At 34.4% G+C, this 24,739-nt stretch overlaps 1 protein-coding gene across 2 annotated transcripts in view; it reads left to right on the forward strand.

Moving 5' to 3' along the window:
- The window catches only part of PIR (pirin), an 88,533-nt gene that overhangs the window by 14,156 nt on the left and 49,638 nt on the right, over window positions 1–24,739 (forward strand). The gene's annotated exons all lie outside the window — the stretch shown is intronic.

The following is a 24,739-nucleotide window of genomic DNA, read 5'->3' on the forward strand; positions in this document are numbered from 1 at the left end:
ACTTATCCTTATAAGAGATTAAATAGTTGATTTACCCAAGATTATAATCATTTAAAGATAGAGCCAAAATTAGAACTTAGGTTTATCAATTTTAAATCTAGCAGTCTTTCTATCATGCCATTGATGGTTTGACCATCAGCACCAAAAAGTGATATTTATGTAGGCACCAGTGAGTTCGAGGAGAGCCATCGGCACCATATTTTGGGCTTTGGCACCAAATTTATAGATTCAGTCATGTGATGAATTCACAATGGCCTTTCTTTTTGGCAAAAGGTAGGTTTACTTACAAGAAAAGGTTGCAGACAAAATGAAGAGGTAAAATAGATACCAGAAGTGGTAAATATGAAATGAATTTGGGAAAGCATATAACAATTAACAATGGGAAAGAGAAGTTCTCAGTGGAACTCACAATTAGCCAGGAGAAAGGAAATGCTTCACGAGTTGGGAATCTGCCATTGACTGACAGGTTAAATCCATAGAGAAGTTTAGCATCCTAAAAAGAGTTTGTTAACTATAAGAAGGAAAGATACCATGAAACATGGAGGAGAGGAGAGGAAGAAAGATACCACAAGGTAAAAGTGTGGTGGGCTAACACAAAAGGGATTAAGCAAAGATGGCATGGGCCATAGACAGATGTATAGGGGAAATTTAACCTCAGGGGTTTGATATAACTTGGCTTTCTGATTGGATACAGTAAGGTGGAGTTAATCCGGGACCTCCACAGGGTATTAGTCTGTCAGATTGAGCTGATCCCTATCAGGGCCCTTTCCTACTTGCTTTAAGGAGCAATTTTATCAGTATTTCAGGTTCTCTCTGCCAACCTCACATAGAGACCCAGACCTCACCACCATACTTTCTTTTAGCCAAAAGTTACGTTTATTTAGGAGAAGACATTTCAGAAAAAATGGAAGCAATATAAAATAGCCACTAGGAGTAGTATATATGAAATAGATTCAGGAGAGCAATACAATTAGCAAGGAAAAAAGTCTGAAAGAAGCTACTAAAGGAATGTACCCTGATGTGTGAGTTTTCCATTGATTAGCAGGTTAAATCCACAGAAGAATTTGATAGACTAACCAGAGTTAGCTATAGTAAGGAGAAAGACATCATTGAAGGGAAGATGCTATGAGGCAGGAGAGAGTATCTTTGGGGGTTTCTCAGGGAGGGAGGGGAAATAAAAACAAGAATGTATATTGAGATGTTGAAACTGCCTTGAAAATATTAACAAAGGCAGTCTAGATACATTATGATTGTCTTAACTATAGTAATAAGACAATAATAATGAAACTAATAATAGGAAAAAAACTTTGTTCCCATAACAATTTTTTTTAGTATTTCCTGAAAAGGGAGAAAATAAGAAAGAACTAGAGAAAAACCTTTCAGATCTGGACTTGAAATTTTAAACCATAATTAATTTTCTCTTAGGTAGAGAAACTTCTAAGGTGCTCAGTGGATAACTATGTATGATAAATATTATTTGGTGATAATACCATGAGGATTAAAATTTAAGAAAACCACTGAATCATTTCGGCCTCCTACTAAACAAATAATTTATTCTGGTAAACAAATGATTATCATTTCTATAGTGTACACTTTCTCCTTTTCTCTCCTGTTCTGGAATCATGAGAGTCAAGATCAAATCAAACTGGACATAGCTCCCGGATAGGACTTGTCAATCCACTGCCAAATGCTTTTCCTCATCCTTGCCAGGTTCCAGAGCAAAAAGTCTCTCCCTCCCTATCTTTCCCCTCTTTATGAGTCTCCCCCAGTTAAATAGTCCTTACCAAGGTAAGAGACTTTCTTTTTTTTGTGTGTTGATATGCTCAGCTTTTATTATAGGTAAGCATAAACATACAAAGTGCTTAATTAAACTTTTTTCATCTATCCATTCATTCATTCTTAATTAGTACACTGGTTTGGGTTACTTTCTAACAATTAAATAATGTATATCTTAGTGAAACTGGATATCCTTCTATTAGAAAATCCTGAATCTGAAATATGCTTGTGTATGTTCCCACACAGAAATATATATATATGATGTGGACTTTGAGTTTATTCTCTTCCCTTGTCAGGAAGAAGCCCATCTGGCTATAATCAAGCATAACCAAGTCTCAGACTATCCTATTTGTATAGAATGATTTGTAAGAATCCAACTCTTTATCAACCTCCATTGTCTATCCTTCAGATCTCTGGGCATCTTTAAACTGTGGCTGATCAGATCAGTGTCAGCTTGGAATATTCTGCCACATGCCAGACACAAATAGTCCCTATGAACATTTGGGTAGACTCCCTAACTTTGCACATTACTCATTTCTTCTGGGCTAACTCAGTTTTGCTTTGCTCATAGAACCCAGCATCTTCTCAAATGAGGGCATGCCATACTGGGTGGTCCTATGCCAGTGTCTCCCATGCCATACAATTAATTCTTAATTCTTAAGTTCTTAAGAAAGACCTTGAGTGTCCTTGTATCGCTTTTTCTGACCACCTTGTGAGCACCTGCCCTGTGTGAGTTCTCCATAAAACAATCTTTTTGACAAGCATATACTTGGCATTTTAGCAATTTGGCCAGCCCAGTGGAGTTGTGCTCTCTGCAGTAGTCTGGTTAGTCTGCTTATCTCCTCTGTGGATTTAGGCTGCCAGTCAATGGCATACTTAGGCATATTCCTTTAACGGATATGCTTTTCCATGGTAACTCATTGCTCTCCCAAAATCTATTGCATATTTACCATTCCTGGTGCCTATTTTACTTTTTCATTTTGTCTATAACTTCTCCTAAATAAACCTACCTTTTGGAAAAGAGCCATTATGAATTTGTCATATGTTAATTTTGAATTAGGAATTGCTACCTTGACCTCTTCATATATCTATTATTAAATTCATAATTCTTTAAAGATTTGTTTATTATGAATAATACTTAGTTCAACACATACAATTTGTCCTGTAACATTTTGTGATTATGAAATCTATTTGTCAGAAAGCATTTTTAAGCACTAACTATGGAGTAGTCTATGTATTTGTCGTATTTGAAATTTGAAAAGGAATGGGAGTGAGGGTAGGGAGGCATTTGAATTGAAAATATGGATATAGAAAAGATTATATTTAAGCATGTTTCTCTTGTTTTCTAAATATGTATACACCTATATTTGTAGATTAGGTAGGAGCTTTGACATTTGCATCTAGCTAAAAGTCTAAAACTTGAAAGAGGGTATTGCGTGTATTCCTCAGCATTGCATGCAAAGTTTGCTGGGATTAAATAAATAAATATGATTGCAATTTTCCTACTGGGCATACCTTGGGGAACAGACTAATTTTGTAGTGAACAAAATTAAAACAAAACAGAACAAAACATAAACAGCTTGCACTAAGAAGCTGAAAAAAAAACCACCTGTTTTAGCTTAAACAATGGGTAAAGAATAAGGTCAGTAGTAAAATGCACTTAAGATATATACATAGTTGTTTGGCTATAATCCTATTTTGACTTGAATAACCCAAACATTTTTAATTTAAAGGATAATTTCCAGACGCAAGCTTCCCCTCCCATGTGAGGAACAGTATTAATTAATTTCTGGCCCTTGAAGTGCAGCTACTTAAGGAACTATTCCCTTCCTAAGCTTCCCTCTCACACAAAAATGTGCAGGTCCATTGGTAGTGTTTGGTCCTAAAAGGAAGGGTGTTGTCAGATTTTTAAATCTTTCTTTGTTCCTAAAACTTTTGTTGTATTGATAAAGAAATCCAGATATCTTATATGAACAGAAATAAGTAACTAGTCATTTATTGCACTCTTTACCATTTCTGCCTCTTGGAAACGATCCTACTGAGATGGAAGGCTCAACCAATTATCAGAATGCTGAATGCACAAGCTGATGTTCAGCTGTGCCTGCTAGGTTAGAGATTAGCTAACTCCTTAGGGAACCAGGCTTTGGGATACTCCCTATGTATTCTCAGTCAAATTTTAAAAATAATTAATATGAATAGACACTCTTTTTTAAATCTAACAATTGAACAATACAAGTTACTAGCTCATAGTTAATATCCAAGTAATAAAGGTACTTAAAATTGCTTATCTTTTGCAGCTTTGTCCTTTAAATTGTGACATGGCCAATTGGGGAGGAGTTACTTTCACCCTATCCCTCAAAAAGCCCCTAAACAAACTTTGTGACTCTTCTTGATCTATCCTTTGCATTTCTGATTAAGGGTATCAGAATCTATTAACCCATCCATCTATAACTAGCAATTTGGGTGCTCTGGCAAACAGCAGGAAACATGTTCTCAAGTCCACATTTGAAGACAAATTTAGTTGAGTAATAGGATGAGAGACCCCAATAAGCCATGTTCCCTTTCCCCTTCTCCCACAGAAAAATGACTTCTTTTTTAATTAGCTAGGAAGGCTAGTCATTTTTCTAATTATGTAACGAATTATTTTTGCTAACTTGTCATGAAACTCAGGTTTTTCTGTTGAGCTAAAGAAAGTTAGCGCTGTGTGTCAAAGTCTGCTTACCTGCCCCTAGACCATTATTAGGAAAGACATGTTTTGACCTAAGCAATTACATTTTTTATTCCTTTCACCTGAATTATGAGCCCTCTAAATTACATTGCTCGCTCCCCCCCATCAAATGCTCTCTATAGGGCATTTTTATTGGGCCATATTGTTTTTCAGTCATTTCAATGGTACTCAACTATTTGTGATACCATTTGAGATTTTCTTGGAAAAGATACTGAACTGCTTTGCCATTTCCTTCTTCAGCTTATTTTACAGATGAAGAAACTGAGGCAAGCAGGATTAATGACTAACCCAGGATCACAACCTAGTGTTGCCTCCAGCCCAAGAATTCTATTCTCTGTGCCATCTAGCTGTCCCATTTATTGGGCTATACATCCTATCCATTGATCTAGATTAGGGGGTTTTAAACTCAGGTTCACTAACTAGCAAGTCAGTGGACAGATTTTAGGAGAGTCCATGAGCGTGAATGAGAAAAGACAAAACAAATGACATCTTAATTTTTAATAGTCTCTAATTAAAATTTAGCATTTCCTTCAATTGTGAATCAAAATAAACACATTTTAAGAAGGGGTCCATAGGTTTCACCAACCTGTCAAAGGGGTCCATTATACAAACAACCCCTACCCCACAAAAAACTAATTGAAAAGCCCTTGGCCTAGTAATTGTCTATTAGTCCATGTTAACATAGACTAGATGGTAATACAATAAGAATCATTTTCTAAAATTTTAATTTTGATAAATTAAATTTAAATAATTTTTACAATAAATATATTTATGATAAATAATTTTGATAAAAGAAATTCTGTGAAGAAGAGGGGGAATAGTCCCATAGAATAGAGAAGAAAGCATGATTTTATGGAAAACATCCTTGATTTGAGTCAAGAGGAGCTGGGGTTAAGTTCAAAATCTATTTATGACTTTGTGACTTTGAATACCTCATTTCACTATTTCTGAATCTTAGATAATTAACCATAAAATGAGGACTGTACTAGATTACAGGGGTTGTTAATCTATTTTTGGCTCATGTTGGGCAGCAAGATGGTACAATATATCATATTGGGTTTAGAGTCAAGAAGATTTGAGTCCAAATATGGCTTTAGGCACTACTTCTACAGCCCTGGACAAGTCATTTAACTTCTCTCTGTCTTAGTTTCCCCATAAAATAAAGATAATAATAACTTGAACTTCACAGGATTGTGAGCCTAGATCAGAGCAGGAGTTTCTAACCTAAGGTCCATGTATTTGTTTTTGTTTTAAAATATCTTGATAACTGTATTTCAAGATAGCTGATTTCTTTTGTAAAACTATGTATTTTATTTCATATGTTTTATTTCTTGTTTTTAAAAACATTCTGAGAAGGGGTCCATAAGTTTACATATACATATACACACACACACATATACACACATACAGAAAAAAGGTTAAGAGTTTCTGAACTTCACCTTTTTGTTGTTGTTTATTTGTTTGTTTTTTCCTTTCTCATGTTTTTTTCCCTTCCGATCTGATTTTTCTTGTTCATCATGATGAATATGGAAATATGTTTAGAAGAGTCATATATATTTATGCTGTATCAGACTGTCTGCTGTCTTGGGGGTAGGTAGAGAGGAGAAGGAGAAAAATTTGGAACACAAAGTTTTTCAAAGGTGAATGTTGAAAACTATAAAATACTATTTAAAATATTTAAAACTCTGAACTAAAAGATATCTGAAATTCTTGAAGCTCTAAATATATGAAATGACCCACTCTACACCTTTGGATCTTGCTAATGTAATGAAAATATTAGCTGGTTTGTTGAGTAAATTAGTTACTGCTTGAAAAAAATCAAAGAGACTCATTCTGACTCCTCAGGCTACTGCAAATTGATTTAAGGGTTGCATTAGTAAATGACTAATGGTGGTCTGTTGATATACACTAGTATTTCTTTTAAATTTCAGCTTCTAGAATCATATTTTTGCCTCTGACCACTAATAAAATTTAACATAAGAATGAAAACACACAATGACTTCATTAACTAAGATTTTAATATTCAAATACTCAAAACATGGACTTCCCATGGAATACCTGATCTCTCAAAGAGAAAGCCAACTAAGAGATACCTCTGAAGTTTCTCCGCTTTGCTCTTATGTGTAGCAAACATTATTTCCCAATTTTGGGTTGTGTCATATGTCTCTGACTTATTTATCTTGAGCTAAAGAAGATGGTGAACATATAGTGGGTCCTGCTTTACAACTAATCATTAGGCAATTACCAGTGGGCTTATTGTTAAAATTTAAGCTGATTTCAGAGGACAGCTGGGTTATATTACATTTGAGTCAGCAGAGGGCACTGTTAAGCAGGAAGAAATTCAAGAGAACAGTCAATATTTTATTCATTAAAAAAGGATATTTTACATTCAGGGTTTTATGGAATTAAAAAGTAGAGCCAGCTTTACCTCAAGCTATCCATCATCTCATATCTATCTGACAATATAATGTAATAAAATCCTTTATAATATATTATAATCTCATAATTCTTAGAATCGAATAAAAAAGTTGATTCATATAGAAGCTAGAGAGAGAAGTATGATGGAAATCACATTGACTCTGGAAACAGAACACTTAAGTTCTTACCTCTTACACTTACTCTTACACTTACTACTAGATACTATTAGGTGACTATGGTGAGAGCACTAGACTTGGAGTTCAAATACAGCCTCAGGCTGGGCAAATTGTTTAATCTCTCTGTGCCTTAGTTTCTTCATCTATATAAAGGATAATAATAGTATTTATATTCCAAGGTTTTTGTGAAGCTCAAACAAGGTATTATTTATAAAAGAGTTTTGTAAACTAAAGCGCTGCATAAATGCCATCATCATCATCATCATCATCATCATCATCATTATCATCATCATCATTACCTGTATGACTCGGGGACTTCACGTCATTTCCCTTGTTTCAGTTACTCTTCTGAAAAATAAAGCTACACTAGGTGACCCCTAGGTCCATTCTAAGTCTGTCTTATAATTCTAGGATTCTAGATGACTTCTCAGCACTGGGTGTGTGATCTAAAATTTATAGTTTATATATCTAAGTCCAACTGGCTAAAAGCCAATCACTTGTAAAATTTTATATTTTTTGCATACAAAATACTACAGTAATTTGGGAACTGGGAAAGAAAAAATTCTGGTCGTCATTTGAGAATTTGAAGTAAATGATTCAGAAGTTTATGAATTTGGAAAGGCCTGAAATATGGGGAGAATTTGAAGAAGAAATGAGGACCCAGGATACTTCTGATGTAGCTATCAGAAAGTAGCTTACAGTAAAGTTTAACAGGGAGAAATAAGTTGGAAAAAAAGAGCTAAGAGTAATTAGACAAATAAATCATTTAAATTGTACATCCTGTAGCTCATGGTCAAGAACTTTAATTTGAAGTGAAAGGAAATTTAAGACTTCAAGTATGGGAATGAGGCAATGTGATGAAGCAGCAAAAACTTTGAGTATTGAATCAGAGGATGTAGATTTGAATTCAGTTCTATTATTATGTAAATGACTTTGAGTATGTCACCTTTTTGTGAAATGAAAAGGTTATATTAAATGATCTCCAAGCATTTCTTCCAAGAATCTTGTGATTCTTCTGGTTTGTTTGTCTGGACCTATTTATTTAGATTTCATTGGTGAAGAAGTTCTGACGAGTTACTCCTGCTACCATAACAGGTTGTCATTTTCTCTATAATTTATAGTTTTAAAAAGTTTAAAAAGTACTGAGAAGTTAGTGTTTTGCTCAGGGTCCCACAGATACTGTGTCCGAGAAAGGGTTTGAACCTGTCTCTTCCTGATATTGAGGTCAACCCTTATCTCACCAGATTGCCTTTATGATCTTTTAAGTGACATAACAATGATGCTTAAGAAAGAAATTTCCAGCTTCTGATTATTCTTCCAGCTTCACAGTGGAGACAAAGGGACTTGGTCATATGCAATGGCTAACGAACAACTCATTGTTAAGACCAGCTGCAGCAACAGGATAATGTCAGTACCCATGAAAGGACTTAAATTAAGTTTTGCAGAAATGTTACAATATTCATGCCAAGAAAAGATAATCTCATTTCCCTTTTTTGTTCCTTCCTATCAATCAATCCCTTTGTGCTCCTCACCTGTCACACATGAGGTCTATTTAGGCCCTTTCGTGAGTGTAACCATTATCCTGTTGTTGCAGCTGGTCTTAACAATAAGAGTAGCTGGTATTTTTAAAATGGTGTTTTAAGGTTTGGAAAATACTTTCCATTCATTATCTCATTTATTCCCTTAGCCAATTGCACTTGACCTATTCTTTTGTTTCCATTGTGCCTCCTACTTGGTAAATCTGAGTGGCTAATATTCATTTAGCACCTGCAGCTATAACTGCTTCCATCTTGAGATATGTATGTCAACAATTGTTAATGTTTGTGAATATTGCCAGCTTGAGAACTGTGACTAGGAGAGAGCAAGGTTGCTAGCCAGTTACAGAAGAATATTTAGTGGGACATAATTAGAGATCACTTTAATATTTCCCTTTTATAAATGTGCATGTTCTATATAAACTATATCAAATTGCTTACCATTTTAAGGAGGGGTGAGAGTGATGTGGTATAGGAGATCATTCATTTGGGGTTTAGCACCAAATGATGAAATTATAGTCACCAAATGTTGAAGTTCAATCATGTGAAAAATTCACAATGGCTATTCTCTTTGGCAAAAGCTAGGTTTATTTAGAAGAAGAGGTTACAGAAAAAATGAAGAGGTACAGTAGACATCAGGAGTGGTAAATATGAAATAAAGTTGGGACAGCATATAGTTAGAAGGAAAGGGATTTTAACAATTAATGATGGAAAAAGTTTCCTAGTGGAACTCAAAATTAACTAGGACAAAGAGAAAATTAACTATGAGGTTGGAGTATGCCCTTAATTGCAGGCTAAATCCTAAAAGGAATTTAGCACCCTAAAAAATTTAGTTAGCTAAAAACAAGAAAGATACTATTAGACAGAGTGCCATTGGTGCTGGTAAATGTTTAACAATTGGCTTTCTGGGTTTTCCCAGAATATATGCAGAATACACTTTTAAGTTTAACCTTCATTATTAATATTTTCTTTCTTAAGTCTAGACTTAGATGGTGATCAATTTAATCTTATAGTTCCACTCTCTATGGAGGTTGTCCAACATTAAGTCTAGACAATCAGCAAAGCAAAAATCAAATACTGATTTGAAACTTTGTTAATTTTCCAGGGTATAAATGCTTACACTGAAATCTTAACAATCTGCTCTAGTTCAAGCAGACTCTTGGACACTCTTATTTGCCTTTTTTAGATTCCACATAGCATTCATACTTGAGCATATCCATTGTTAGCTCCCCACTCCCCAATTTTCTAAAGATCAACAATACTTGTACCCCATCTGTGAACGCTTAGATAGCTTTACTGTATGTATTTTGGGAAATTTTACATTAAGACACTGTGAAATATCTAGAAAGAATGACATACTGAACAGCCCTGAGTGACAAATGAAGAGACTCTGAGAAGGTTGGGGTTAGTAGATATTTTTTATGCAAAGCATGTGACACAGGATGGGTCACACAGCAAGGATGACAGGCAACAGATAGATTCCCAGATTTGAAGATTGGAGTCCGCAGCAACATGAATAGTTGACCAGAAGACTGGAAACTCAACTGAGCTAATGATCTGCTATTCTAGACAGAAATAGAAGCATGGTGCATGATGTCAGTTTTGATGTTTGCTAGGTCTGGACTCTCAACCTGTTGGGTGAAGAAAGATATGAGTAGACCAGAATAGAAGGAAGATAGTCACAAATTTTAGCATTTCAGATGGTGAGAACTCTGCTTTACTCATTTTAGGGCTCATGAGGGGAACTGGCAGTTCTGACTAAATTTCCCATTGTTGTAGTGCAAATGAATTCCTCACAACTGACTCCCCCTAGATCTCAGCCAGGTAGTTAAGCTTGATTATAATCAAAAATTATTTATATCTGAGAGGCTTTATTGTTGATATTCATAAAAGGAAAATCTAGTGAAATCAACTTGGGTCAAGAATGGAAATCATTCACTAAAGAATTCTTGGGTATGACTATAAGAGAAAAAAAATATACATATATATATATGTATATATATATTTTTTTTTATTTTGAGGCACTCAGGTTAAGTTTCATGCCCAGGATTACACAGCTAGTAAATGTATGAGTCTGGATTTGAATGCAGGTCCTCCAGAGTGGATAGACCTCCTGGTCTATCCACTGTGCCACCTAGCTGCCCCAGAGAATATACTTTCAATTTACATTAAATTGATTAAACAAGAGGCAATTTGGCATAGCTGAACTCAGGCAAATCCTACTTCTGAAACATGCTAGTTTTGTGACTATGGGCAAGTCATTTAATTCCTCAGTCCTCTGGTACTAATTTACTAAAAACTTGCAGAGAAAGTGTTGGGTTTGTATTGATATAGTAAATTTCTAATATGAATGGGATCACTGGTCCATGTCCTAAACCTCCTTTCCCCCTAAATTGAATCAAATTCTAATTAATATGTTATTATATGAAAAGAATATCTTCTTCTAAATCTTAAGTAAAAGAGACCATCCTCACTGGCTATGCAGATGTACTCTCTGAGACAATGATTCTCAAAGCTTATTCTGAAATAAAGCTGTGATATGATCAATATGGATATTTATAACAATGATACACATACTAACTTATGCCTGCCTATCCTACATCTGATGCTTATCCATGAACTCTCTTAAGTTCATCATATAGGATCCACCCAATGTGTTGAGTGGGAGTTCTCTTCATTTTCTCTTGATGTTGCAAAGATGCCAATGGAATATGGGTCCTGCCCATCTATTATCCCTAATTCTCATCTCATGACATAGCCTATCTATTTTTTTTGCTCATCTCTTTCTTTGAAATCCTTTACCCGAAATAATTATTCATTCAGTGAAAATTAATTTTAATGAAATTAGTCAATTAGGAAAACAGATTAGCTGTATTTTACTAAAAGATTTATGTAACCTTAGCAAGAATCAGGATTTTATAAAATTTCTTCCTTCCTTCCTTTCTTCCTTCCTTCCTTCCTTCCTTCCTTCCTTCCTTCCTTCCTTCCTTCCTTCCTTCCTTCCTTCCTTCTTTTTATATCATACTCTCACCTGAGAATGCTCTGACTAAAAGAATGTATTATTATTATTATTTCATCATTGAAATCTCCCAAGATAACTTGGGGTTTACCAGCTAAATTTCTTTCTTAAGGGCCATGCCCAAATCACTCTGTATCTTATTGATTATTCAACAATAGATCCCAGGCCAAATCCCATTTGGTCTTTCTTTGGTCCTGGATTGCCCCAAAGTGAATGTAAGTATCAATTGTTTCTGTTTTGTACAGAAATCCTGAATGTTTTCTCCTCTTCTCTGTGATGGTTGTAGTATTTTGTTTGTTTGTTTGTTTTTGACTAGGTAAAAGAGGTCATTCTCTGACTCAAATCTTCCCTACCCTTAATCACTGATTTGCCTCAGTCAAACTGAGACCTGATAAAGACCTTAGCTGAAACAGACCAAGGTCTCCCACTGCATCCAGGGTCATCTCCAGTTTTCTTCATCTATTTTTTTTTTTTTTTTTTTTTTTTTTTTTGTTACTGGACCCAGATGTCTCTGGAGAGGAAAGTGACCTTGCACAGACCTCACTCACTTAAATCCAGTTCACTTACATGTCATGGCAGCACTTCTCTGAGGTCATGTCCTTCATTCTCTAAGAGGACCAAAATGGCATCAGTATACTAGAGTCCAGTGCAATGTATCCTACTGTGACTGATGAGAACTATATGAGCTCAGAATGTTTTGCCACAGGTCAGATACCAATAGTCTGTATGAACATTTATTTGGAGTGGATTCTCTCACTTTATGCATCTTGCGTTTTTTGGGGGACTAATCCAATTCTGCTTTGCTAAGCCCAATACTTTTTCTGATGAGAGCACACCATGCTGGGTGGTTCTGTGCCAGTGTCTTCCATGTCATATAATCAATTCTAAAGTTTTAAAGAGAGATCTTGAGTGTCCTTGTATTGCTTTTTCTGACCACCTTGTGACCTGCTTGTTGACAGACAACAACTTGTGTGACTCTAGGCCACTTACTAAAACTCCCAGTTTCTTTATTATGCAAAATTAGAATAGCAGTAGCACCTGCCTAGCAGAATTCTTTTGAGAATAAAAGTAGATAACTATATTATAAAGCACTTTGCAAACATTAAAGAGCTATATGCATGTTAACAATTATTGAATTACAGCTTCAATTGATCAATGATGGACAGAAGCAGCTTACATTCATTTCCCAGTGTTTTATGGACAGAAGCAGTGCTTCTGTCCATAAAAAACACTGGGAAATGAATGTAAACTATTTGCATTTTTGTTTTTCTTCCCGGGTTATTTTTACCTTCTGAATCCAATTCTCCCTGTGCAACAAGAAAACCGTTTGGTTCTGCACACATACATTGTATCTAGGATATACTACGACATATTCAACATATATAGGACTGCTTGCCATCTAGGGGTGGAGGGTGGGAGGGAAAAATCGGAACAGAAGTGAGTGCAAGGGATAATGTTGTAAAAAAATTACCCTGGCATGGGTTCTGTCAATAAAAAGTTATAAAAAAATCAATTAATGAATTATTTATTATTGTAGAAAATATATAAAGAGAAACAAATACAAAAATATGTAAGGTAATTTAGGAAAGAGGGCACATGCAGTTAGGGAAGCCAGGAAAGGCTTCCTATGGACAGAACTTCAGGCACAATAGGTGAGAGCACTACATGGTTTTTGGATAGAATTTTAATTTGTGGTAATTAATAGGAATCAGCTTAACAAGATCAGAAACATTCATACAATATTAGAGTGAAAAACGGTTTTAGAAAATTTTGATAAGATAATTATATGGTTAAAGAAACTGGAAGTCTAGAGAAATAACAGAGACTTTCCCAGATCACACAGCCAGCTAAGTGACAGAAAAAAAAAATGGTGTGTGAGTTCTTCTGACACCTAATGCAGTTTTCTTTCTATCATAATACCATGCCACACTCAAACAAGATTCCATAACAATCATCCCCATTTCCCTCACCCACCCTCACTTTCCCACAGGCACCAAATAACATCATGGAATGCTCAGTGTAGATTTTGAATGACCATGATTTGTTCTTGTTATTGACCCCATTTGGGATTTTCTTGGCAAAGATAGTGGAGTGGTTCAGAATTTCCTTCTAAAGTATTTTAGATGATTCATTTTTAAGATGAAGAAATGGAAACAAACAAGGTTAATTGATTTGCCCAGAATCACATAGCCAGTAGATGTCTGAGATCAGATTTGAACTCAGGTAAACGAGCCTTCTTGATTACAGGACCTGCATTCCATCTGCTGTGCCACCTAACTACCTATTTGTACAGTATATAATAGTTGTTGAGGACCAGAGAACTTATCTAGTACTTTCAGAAAGCACCTGTTTCTGATTTTATAGTTCTAAATTGATCAGATACAGGTAGTTCTTGAATTTAATCATGGCAGTCTACTTTAAATTTCATTCACTATTCCTCTGAGTGTTCCTCATTATTCTTTAGGATCATCTGGATTTTGCCAAATCTCAGAAGTACTTATAAGAAATTTAAAAAAATAACAGTAATTCATTTCCTTTGATATAGAAGTTAAAAAGATTTCCTCAGCTTATGCTGGCTCTAAGCATTATAGAATTTTTAAAGTTAGAACAGGTCTTAACCATTATTTAATCCAGTTGCTTTCTTTTATAGGTGAGGAAACCAAGACCTAGAAATGTCAGATATTTTTCCCAACATCACACAGCTGGACAGAACTAGGATTTGTCATGATTCCCCCAGGTACTTTCCACTGTACCTTAACATAAGCACAATTCTTAAGTTACTTTCTCACTTCAAAGTCTTCAATGGCTCTCCTAAGATTATAAAGGAAATCAATCATATAGAAGTACAGTTATCACTCAAGATATGATTGAAGAAAATGAAACCCAGAGATTATAAGAGACTTACTTGCTCAAGTCACATGGGAAATAAATAACAGATTTAGGATTAGAATATAGATCCCTGAAATCCAAATCTGGACCCTTGATCCTGCCTTTCTGACTTATCCCATCCCATCTACTTGATGGAGTTTAAAATGAAAATTTTACAAGACTGCTATACCTTTTCAACTTTGCTCAGTATCACAAAATGCTCTTGAAGGTTTGTGCATTATAGAAAGAAAATGAAAGACCATGAATTAAGATCAGAGAAAAATTTGTGCATGTATGTGAGGTTGGGGAGAGGATGAGGTGGAGATGAATAGATAGCTTTAAACTGTAACCCAATTTATAATATGTCACATTTATTTTAATGTTAAGCTGTGGGCAGATACTATTATTTGCTGCTGTTAAGTCGCTTTTTAGTCATATCTGACTCTTTGATGCCATTTGGGGTTTTCTTGGAAGAGGTTGTGGAGTGGCTTGCCATTTCCTTCTCCAGTTCATTTTACATATGAGGAAATTGAGTAAAATGGGGCCAGGTGACTTGCCTAGGATCACATAGGATCACTAGATCACAAAGCTTTGAACTCATAAAGACTCCAGGCTCAGAACTCTTGGCACTATGGCACTACTTAGATGTCTCAGATACCATTATATGCCTTAATATTTTTAAAACAGAAATGTCTATCCAATAAAATGATAACCTTAACGAATGGAAGATTTATTTTAAGTAATGTTCAGTATGATAGAATTTTGCTTTAACAAAAAAAATTTGGATTGTCCCTTAAATAACAAGATTTGACATGTATTTTATTAAATGATGTTCTTAGATATCTACTTTCTCCCTAAATTAAAAAAAGAGTTTGAGTACAAAGAAGGATAATGGGAAGTGAGAAGAATAATTAATGTTCATAGCCTGTGGTTGCTCTAATAATAAAATTATTTTTCATTAATGTTATATCTGAAATTGTTCTCTTGAAGTTATTTTTTTTCTGACTTGATTCATCTTTTCATTTTGAATATTATTATCAGCAGAATATCAGAATGAGAAAGGACCTTCAGTGCCATCCTGCCATCCAGGGCATCTGAATGAGAAACCCTTCTCAAATATGAGCAAGAAGTGGTCAGACTCAGCCTTTGGTATATTCCCTCCAATGAGGGAAAACTTGCCTCATTCTAGTTTTGAATAACTTTAAATGTTTCTTACATGAAATGAAAATAGCCTCTTTCCTACTTCATTACATTTTATGAATAGATTTAACAATCTCTGACAAATGATTGCATTTCAAATGATTATAAGGATAATAATTGCTAGCATTTATTTTTGTTTTTCATTGTTTCATTATTTCAATCATGTCTAGCTCTCCATGACCCCATTTGTGGTTTTCATGGCAAAGATACTAGAAGGTTTGCCATTTCTTTCTCTGGCCCATTTACAAATGAGGAAATTAAGACAGAGTTAAGTGACTAATCCAGGGTCACACAGCTGGTTTCAGAGGCCAGATTTGATTTCAGGTTTTCCTGATTCCAGGGTCAGCGATCTTTCCACTGGGCCACCTCACTGTCCCTAATTTATCTAAAACTTCAAAATTTGCAAAGCAATTTATGCCCGGTATCTCATTTGTTTCTTACAACAACCCTGTGAGATAAGTGCTATTATTCTGTCCATTTTATAGTTGATGAAACTGAGGCAAACAGGGTTAAGTGACTTGTCCATAGTCACACAAGCTAAATAAGTGTCTGAAGCAGGATTTGAACTCGGGTCTTCTGACTCCACATCTAGTGTTTCATCCACTTTTCCAGCCAGCTCTTCAAATATTTGAAGAGAGCTCCTACTAAGCCTTCTTTTCTTGAAACTAAATATTTCAAGTTTCTTCAACTGATTCCCATATGGAATGGTTGACTCAAGACCCTTCACTCTCTTGGTCACCTTCTTTTGTCTTTGTTAAATATTCCAGTTATGAACTACATAGAGAATACAAATACTTTGCCTCGATGTTTTGCCTCTCTTTAGCATTAGATTCCAATAATATATTTGAATAAAATGACATTTATGATTGCCATCTACTAAAATCCCGAGATTTTTTTTCAAATGAACTGCAATTTAGCTATATCACCCCCTATCTTGTGTATGTGAAGTTGATTCTGTGGAAAGTAAGACTTTACAGTTTTAGCTATCACATTTATTTGACCCTACATTCCAGTCTGTTGATGTCTTTTTGGGTCCTGTCCATCACATCTAGTATGTTTGCTATCCATTTCAACTTGTGGAATATTCTAATTTGAGAAACTTGCCATCCAGGATTTTATTCAAATCATTGACACAAAAGTGAAGTGACTTTGGAGGCAGGCAGCTCCTAAACCTGACATAGCAATGTTATACTGTAGTGATGACACAATTTTTGTTCTCTTTTTTTCAGTTCAAAGATCATTGTCAGTAGTAGAGAAAGCAGAAGCAAACCAAAGATGGAGAATCTCTACCTTCTCCATTCCCATCAACTTGTCAGTTGATTATTCCCTTCTTGGCCCTCATCTTTTCCCTAATGCATGGTATCATGGAGACTTTTCCATCATTCCAGTCATTCTACTTTCCCAAGATTATTTTTAACAATAGTATTTATAAATATTTGAAAAAAATCTGCTTCTGATACTTAAGTTCACTTTTTCATCACCCTTCTTTTTCCATATTTGAAAATGTAAATTAGTTTTATCACAGATTTTGCAGCCGTTTGTTTTCTATTCCCGAGCACTGTGTGTGTGTGTATGCGTGTGCATGCACACACGTGTGAATGTAGACACATGAGCTGACATTTTCTTTGTCTTGGGAGCTTTCTGATTTTGTAGCTTTTTGTCCCATTCTATGAATTGAAGCCAACACATACATTATACTTTTTTCTTCCTGAACTAATAATATCATACCAACATCATTGTTGATGTTATAGACTATTGGGAAAGACTTTTGACTATTTCTGCCAATGTTGAATAAATAGACTAAGAATTATTCTCTTGTTTAGTATGAGTTTTGGAGATATATTATAGAACATTTTCATAAGAAGCTCACATTTCCATAGAACTTTACAATTTGGGAAAAAATTGCTCTTAATGGCCTTAAGAGGTCATTGTGAGGGAAGTGATACATGCATTTTTATTTTCATTTAGCAAGCTGAGGATATAAGTTGTGTGACTTTCCTATGATTTTCCTTCAGGGTCAAAACAATAGATTCAGTAGTCCTAACTTTAAATTGAGTGTCTTTATCATTTTGGCCACTCAATAGAACAAAAGAATTACACTGCTACTTGTCACAAAGAAAGTGGGTCTTGGGAAGGACTTCCTTACATCTACTTCCCAAATCCATAATGCAACACAGGTATTTTCACTACTAGATGAAAATAAAATATTAGCTTCTTGAAAAGATATTTTTATAAATATTTATCATTAGATTGTAAGCAATTGAATAAAGATGAGGATTTATACAGTTTTACCCCTTTCAGATTTTTATTTGCCAGTGTAAAGGAAAAATAAGAAGTACTTATACTTCTTTATCCTTCAAGAGGTGTGAAAAAGTTCCCTGTCAATTTGATGAAATGATAGGCGTGACTAACCATTGTTCTGCTGAATATCAACCAGTCCCCTGATGGATTTAGGAAAAAAAACCCAAAATTGAGAAGTTTGTCAACTCTGACAGTGAAGAAGAGAGCTGGCTATAGAAGAGCTCAACTCTTGAAAGGAAATTAGTCTTAGCTTTTTCCTTTGTATCTCTTCCGAGTGCAGTAAAATAGGGAGGGATCCCTCCCTATTGCTCTTGTTTCCTCTACTAGCAATAGTATTTTACAATGGCATAATTTTCCTAGACGCTCTCTTCAACAAAGATTATATCTATATAGCTTGACTATAGGAGTTGACAATAAAGTCAAACATCAATCAATAAGCATTTATAAAGTATCTACTATGTGATAGGAACTGTGTTGAGCACTGGGATCTACAGACCAGCAGAACAACCTGCCAATCAGAGACTTTTCACCTGGATGAGCAGGAGGACTATTTTAAAGACACAAAGAATAGCATAAAGAAATTGGTGCCTACCTGTGTGGAAGATGAATTGTCCTGGCCATCTATATTCCCTACTTGTGTTCCTCTCTATATCTTGTATATATTCTCTCTCTTCCCAATGACACTAAATATATTTGTAGGAGAGTGTGCCTCAGGTTAAAGAGGTGTCTCTTTTTCACTATGCTTACTTCAGGATATGCCTTTGCTTTGAGCTAATCATTTCACCTGACTATTAAAAGTTGTGGCAATTAAAGAGGTTTGAAAGACATAGGTTTGGGTAATTTAATAATTTTATTAATATGGCCAACAATTTATTAATAAAGGAATGATCATTTGGCTATTCTTCTTAGACTAAACACAATTATGGGCAGCTCAAGGCTTATATGTTCTTTTGAAAAAGGAATGACAATCAACTCTGGTTAACAATTAATTAAAGAAAGAGTATTACAGTGAGGGTCTGAGAATGAAATTATGTTATCCCTTGACAAAGAAGTTATTTCTGTTCCCAGACTACCACTAGCCTTGGACAATTAATTTAAAGAATTCATACCCTATCCTAGCCTGAGCAGAACACAATGGTTACAATGGTTCAGGTGGAGTTTAAATAAGAAAAATTAAAATAATCTCATTATCAGCTATATTGTTCAAGAAACTGAACTTTTAAAAATCAGAACTTTAGAAAATAGGGAAAACTCTGAATCTTTCCAAATAATTAGTTATTAATAATCATTTCTGTCAAGATAAAGGCAACAGTAGGAGATTGCTTTCAGAGTTTTAGGAACATTGAACTGTGGAATATTTTGAGCCTAGGGGTAAATGTCTGTTCTGGAGGGAACTAACCTATGAATGTAAATCAGGGAGTGGGATTGACTTAATATTGCTATATTACTCTTCCCCATGCTTCAAGTAGATCTGACCCTACTCTTGCACATGCTACAATTCAAGTAAAATAAGGGAGGAAACCGTAGAGAAAATGGTGATCCAGATAAACCATTCTGTAAAACCTTGGACAAAAGCAGCTTTAATTATTGTTACAAATAGGCCCTGATAAATTTAGGAAAGTAATGTACCCAACATTCTTTCTGTGCCATTATTTGAGGAACTCCTAATGAGAATTAAAAGGAAATTTCTGAGTCCCTAGATTATGCAATTAAGTTTTACTACAAAGCATATGAAGAAAAGTGATGAATTTCAATTTGACACAAACTTCAGTCTTATGTGAATCTTTGACATCATGCTATGTAGTAAAAGAGACATGAATGATTGACTGAGGTGTGATAGGTATTTGAGAGCATTTGCAAGACCCAATATTTTTCCTCCATGTTTTTTTTCACAGGTGATTTCCCCACATACTCTTTAAGAAGTATCTTGATTATCATCTGTCCAAGATGCTGTCCAGGGAATTCTTGCTTTGAATAGGAGGTTAGAATAGTTACTTGAAGGCTAAAGAAAGACCTTTGACAGTTTTTTTAGTTCTATGATTCTTTTTTTTTTTTCCTGGTCATTTTCTCTAGCATTTTTATTGTTATGACACATTATTTTGGTCCCTTTTCCTCTTTGTAAATTTACCAATTACCAAAGTCCTTTACAAATGTCTAAGGACTTTCTTGGGACAAAATTCTTAGTTCACTATTTAATCCTATTATGAGGTCCTTCCCACTTGGCCACTTATGTCTTTAAAAATGAAAAGAGAGCTAGAAAACTACCTCGGATTCTCCTTTTTGTTCCTTTCATTTGTCAGTCTTTAATGTCTTTAAATAAGAGCAAATAAATGACTTTGTAGCATCAAGTCATTTAAAAAATTTGACTAAGATAAAAATTTAAAAACAACTCTTTTGTATGCCCATTTAAATCTTCTTCTTATAGATTAAATGTCATCTTTCAGTACTTAAAAAGATTTATGATTTCTTCACTTGAAGATTCTTTCCTCTAATTAGATTACATCCCACCAATGCATTATTAGTCTTCATGAATTGCTATCATTTCTAATATTACAGTAACATAATCATCCTATTTAAAATGTGCAGTGATCAAACAATATTTCCAAGATCATGTTCCTCTTTCAGTAAATTAGGAAATTCAGGTTGACTCTTGGTTAAATCTAAAAACCATGAAGAGGCCAGATTAGTTCTACCTCTCCCATTTCCTATAGTACAATTTGCTAAATCTTGGGGGAAGGGGACAACTTTAAAGAGTTTCTGTTTGAAATAGGAAATCCTCATTAAATTAATATGGGTTTGGGGATGTTTTTGTCCCAATAAAGTCTTCCAGAATTGGAGAAATTGAAGGGGAACATCATTTTAAGCATTTGTAATAAACAACTGCATTTTTATCCATTGAAATTTAAAGTATATGAATGGCCTAAGTATTATTTTAAATGACATTTTTGTCTTCATTCCACTAGTAACTTTTAATATTACTTTTTAAAAAAATATATTTTTAATTTGAATACAAAAAAGGCATACAAAAAAGAACATTTTCATGTATATAGCATAACATAAAGAGAGGATTCAACATAAAAACAAGAATTTCCATTTTACAGTTTACTTTTTAAAAAGCAAGTATGTAATAAATAATACTTATTTTCAAAATTACCCTGCTTTTTGTGTTTCCTTTAAAGTTTTCTTATATGCAAAGCGATACTATACATACTTCTATTTATCAGTGTTTTTTTTCTGGACTAGAATAGTATGTTTCTTAGGTCCTTTATATTTGATTTGAGTATTTATGATACTCAGAATGAATTAGTTTTTCAAAGTTGTTATTATGATAATGTTTCTGTTACTGGGTACAATTTTCTCTTGTGATGATCATTTCATTTTCATTATTTCATGTAAGTCTTTTCATGTTTTTTTCTAAAATCAATCAACTCATCTTTTCTTATAGCATAGTAGTATTACATTGAAATCTATACCAAAACTTGTTTTGCTGTTCCCTAATTGAAGGGCATCCCCTCAATTTCCAGTTCTTTGCTACCACAAAGAGATCTGCTATAAATATTTTAAACATATTAATTCTTTTCTTTTCTCCCCTAATCACCTTGGTAAAAAAAAAAAAAAAATCTAGTGGTGATATATTGCTGGATCAACACGTATACACAGTTTTATAAATTTGGGGGCATAATCCAGATTGTTTTCCAAAATAGTTGGTTCAGTTCACAATTTTACCTACAATGAATCAGTGTCCAGTTTTTCCTTATCCCCTCCAACATTTGTTGTTTTCCTCTTTTAGTCAATCTGATAGGAGTAAGATAGAGATCTCAAAATTATTTTAATTTGCATTTCTCTAATCAAGTGATTTAGACCTTTCAAAAAATATAACTATATATAGTTTTGATTTCTTCATAGCAAAACTGCCATAGCAAATAATATATATATATATATCTTTATAAATTTAAGAAATATTTAGCGATTTATTTTTAAATTAATTGTTTTCATAGTTTTGACATCCATTTGATAGAGAAGTTTGTATGACTAAAGCTTATGTCACTTACCTTCCTCTGCCTCAGTTTCCTCAATTATAAAATAGATATGATAATAGTACTTAACTCACAGGGTTGTTGATCATATCCCTAAAGTATAAGTACTTAACCACAGTATCTGCACATAAAAGGTACTATCTAAATGCTACCATTCATTACCTTCATCACACCTTTCTAATAATTAAGTTATTTTTATTTAAATATGTGCATTAGTACATGTGCATTTTGTCACATTCTGTTAAACCTAAAAGATGAATTCTAGAGGATCCCAATATCTTTATTTCCATTCACACAGGCTCTCATTACCTCTCTCATTGACTTTTGCGTCAACCTCCTATTATGTCTCCTGGTTTCCAGGTTGTCCCTGCTCTAGTTCACCCTTCATAACCCATTTTAGATATTTTGTTATTGTTCTACCTATCAATGCAGGTTTAAGTTATCTTTTTTTTTCTGTATGTGTGGGAAATCTGGGCTGCTTTTTATGACTTATCACACTATCATATTAACTGGATATGTGATAATTGAAATAACTCATTTTTTCTTGATACTTATTCCATTGTTCCACATTTGGCAGAATTGCTCTTTGAGGGAAAAATAAGTCTCATTTTAAAACTTCAAGTGATGTTTGCTTGGAGCCTGCAAATTTTACCATGCAGCTGAACTATGAATGAGTAAACAGAATTTTTATGTGAAAATTCAGAGAAAAACAAGGCTGAAAACACTGGCTTAAAAATTGTTTTCGGAAAGCTACAGTAAGACATATTGACCCCACGTTCTAAACTTCAGCACACGTTTTCACTATGATTGTGTCTTGGAGCTGCTTGTGGTCAGATGTAGTTTATGGTAATCTTTCAAATCTGTTTAGGCTGATGGATACTTTTTTATGTCCTCACAGATGAATTTTGTAAACTAGCATAAAATGAACAAAGTGGATTTGTTCAACCTAATTATAGTCGTATAAAGCAAACTTCCATTATTTTCAACTTTAAGGTCAAAGATTTAAGGGAGAGGGGGAGATATTTTACCATAATCCAAATAGGAAGGAGAACTTAGGAAAGAATATACCCAAAGGAACCTGTCATTTAATGGATATTAAGGGTCACTACAGCACTGCAGATTGTGACCCATTTTTCCTTATCTATTCTGAGACAATTTTTTATGTCTTTCCATCAGTCATAAGTCAAAGCTTTACTCACTTCTCTTAATATTATGAGTTTATTAGTGAAGCATGTGGATGGCCCATATGAAGTTTTTCCATCATACCTTATGCTGATAACATCCACAGAATCACAGAGAAGAAAAGCCATCAGTGGCAATTTAGTCCAACCCCTACATATCCCTATAAGTAACATCAACCAGTGATTACCTGCCTCCAAGAAGGAGAATTCAACACCTCTCAAGTAAGCCCATTCCTCTTATTTTGTTGTTGTTCAGTTGTTTCAGTCATGTCCAACTCTCAGACCCTATTTGGCATTTTCTTAACAAAGATACTGGGGTGGTTTGCCATTTCCTTCTCTAGTTCATTTTACAGATGAGGAAACTGAGGCACACAAAGTTAAAGTTTTTACTTGCCTAAGGTCACATAGTAGTAAGTGTCTGAGGACAGATTTGCATTCATGATGTTATCTCTTCCTGACTCTAGGCTCAGAATTCCAAGTCCAATGCTCTATCCCATTCCACTTAGGAATGATATTAATTGGACCAAAATTGAACCCTTTTCAACTACCAGCCATGCCTACTGAGATAAAAAAGAACAGTGCTAATATTTTCTCTATATAAAAGTTCATCAAATTCTTAAAGACAGTTGTTCTGTCTCTATAATCCTCCTTTTGCCCAGACTTCTTTTCTCTAGTGCCTTCAGATAATCCACATATGACATGAACTTAAGTACCAGTACTATCCTGGTTGATTTCCTCTGTCTACTCTAATGGTGTTCTTTTTAAATTTTTCAATGTTCTTTTTAAACTATAGTGCCCAAAACTGAACAAAATACTTCAGATAAGCTCTAATGATGTCATAGTACAATGCATTATCACCAGCCTATTCCTGAAAGCTATTTCACTTAATGCAGGTCAATGTCACATTAAGGTTCTTTCAACTGCCAATTGATTACATTGCTGACTCAATGAGGTAGCTAGGTCGCACGGTGGATAGAGAGATGGATCCTGGAGTTGTCCTTAGCTTCTTTTACCAGCCTCAGTAGCGTCTGAGCTTTAACACTTCTAGCACTACTTCTGCAAGACCATGTATGCTTTTATCTTTATCCTGTTACCTACTCTGGCTTCTGCATTTTGTATATTTTACCAAGACTTCATAATCATTAGCAATGCTTTATAGTGTCTTTCTGGCAACATCATTTCTGTGCATGTGAGTCACTAGAAGTCACTAGCAATTGCCATCTATTTCTAAGTCTTGAAAAGCTTTTTGTTATGTCTTGAATGCATGTTGTGATAAGGTTTGGGGTTTTTGTTGTTGTTGCTGTGGTTTTTGTTGTTGTTCACTAAATAGGTCACCAAATGACTGTCTCCATAACCTAAGCAGGGAGTAACTAGCACAACTACTGTTTTCTTCTTCCTTTGACCATTCATTACTGGATGATCTCTTATCTGAAGGCTTCTGTGGCTCTGTTATATTATTCTTTATATTATTATTACCATTTATGGTTTTGTTTTAGATTC

Source organism: Sarcophilus harrisii, chromosome 3 (assembly GCF_902635505.1).
Source record: "Sarcophilus harrisii chromosome 3, mSarHar1.11, whole genome shotgun sequence".
In the NCBI taxonomy this organism is placed as follows: Eukaryota; Metazoa; Chordata; class Mammalia; order Dasyuromorphia; family Dasyuridae; genus Sarcophilus; species Sarcophilus harrisii.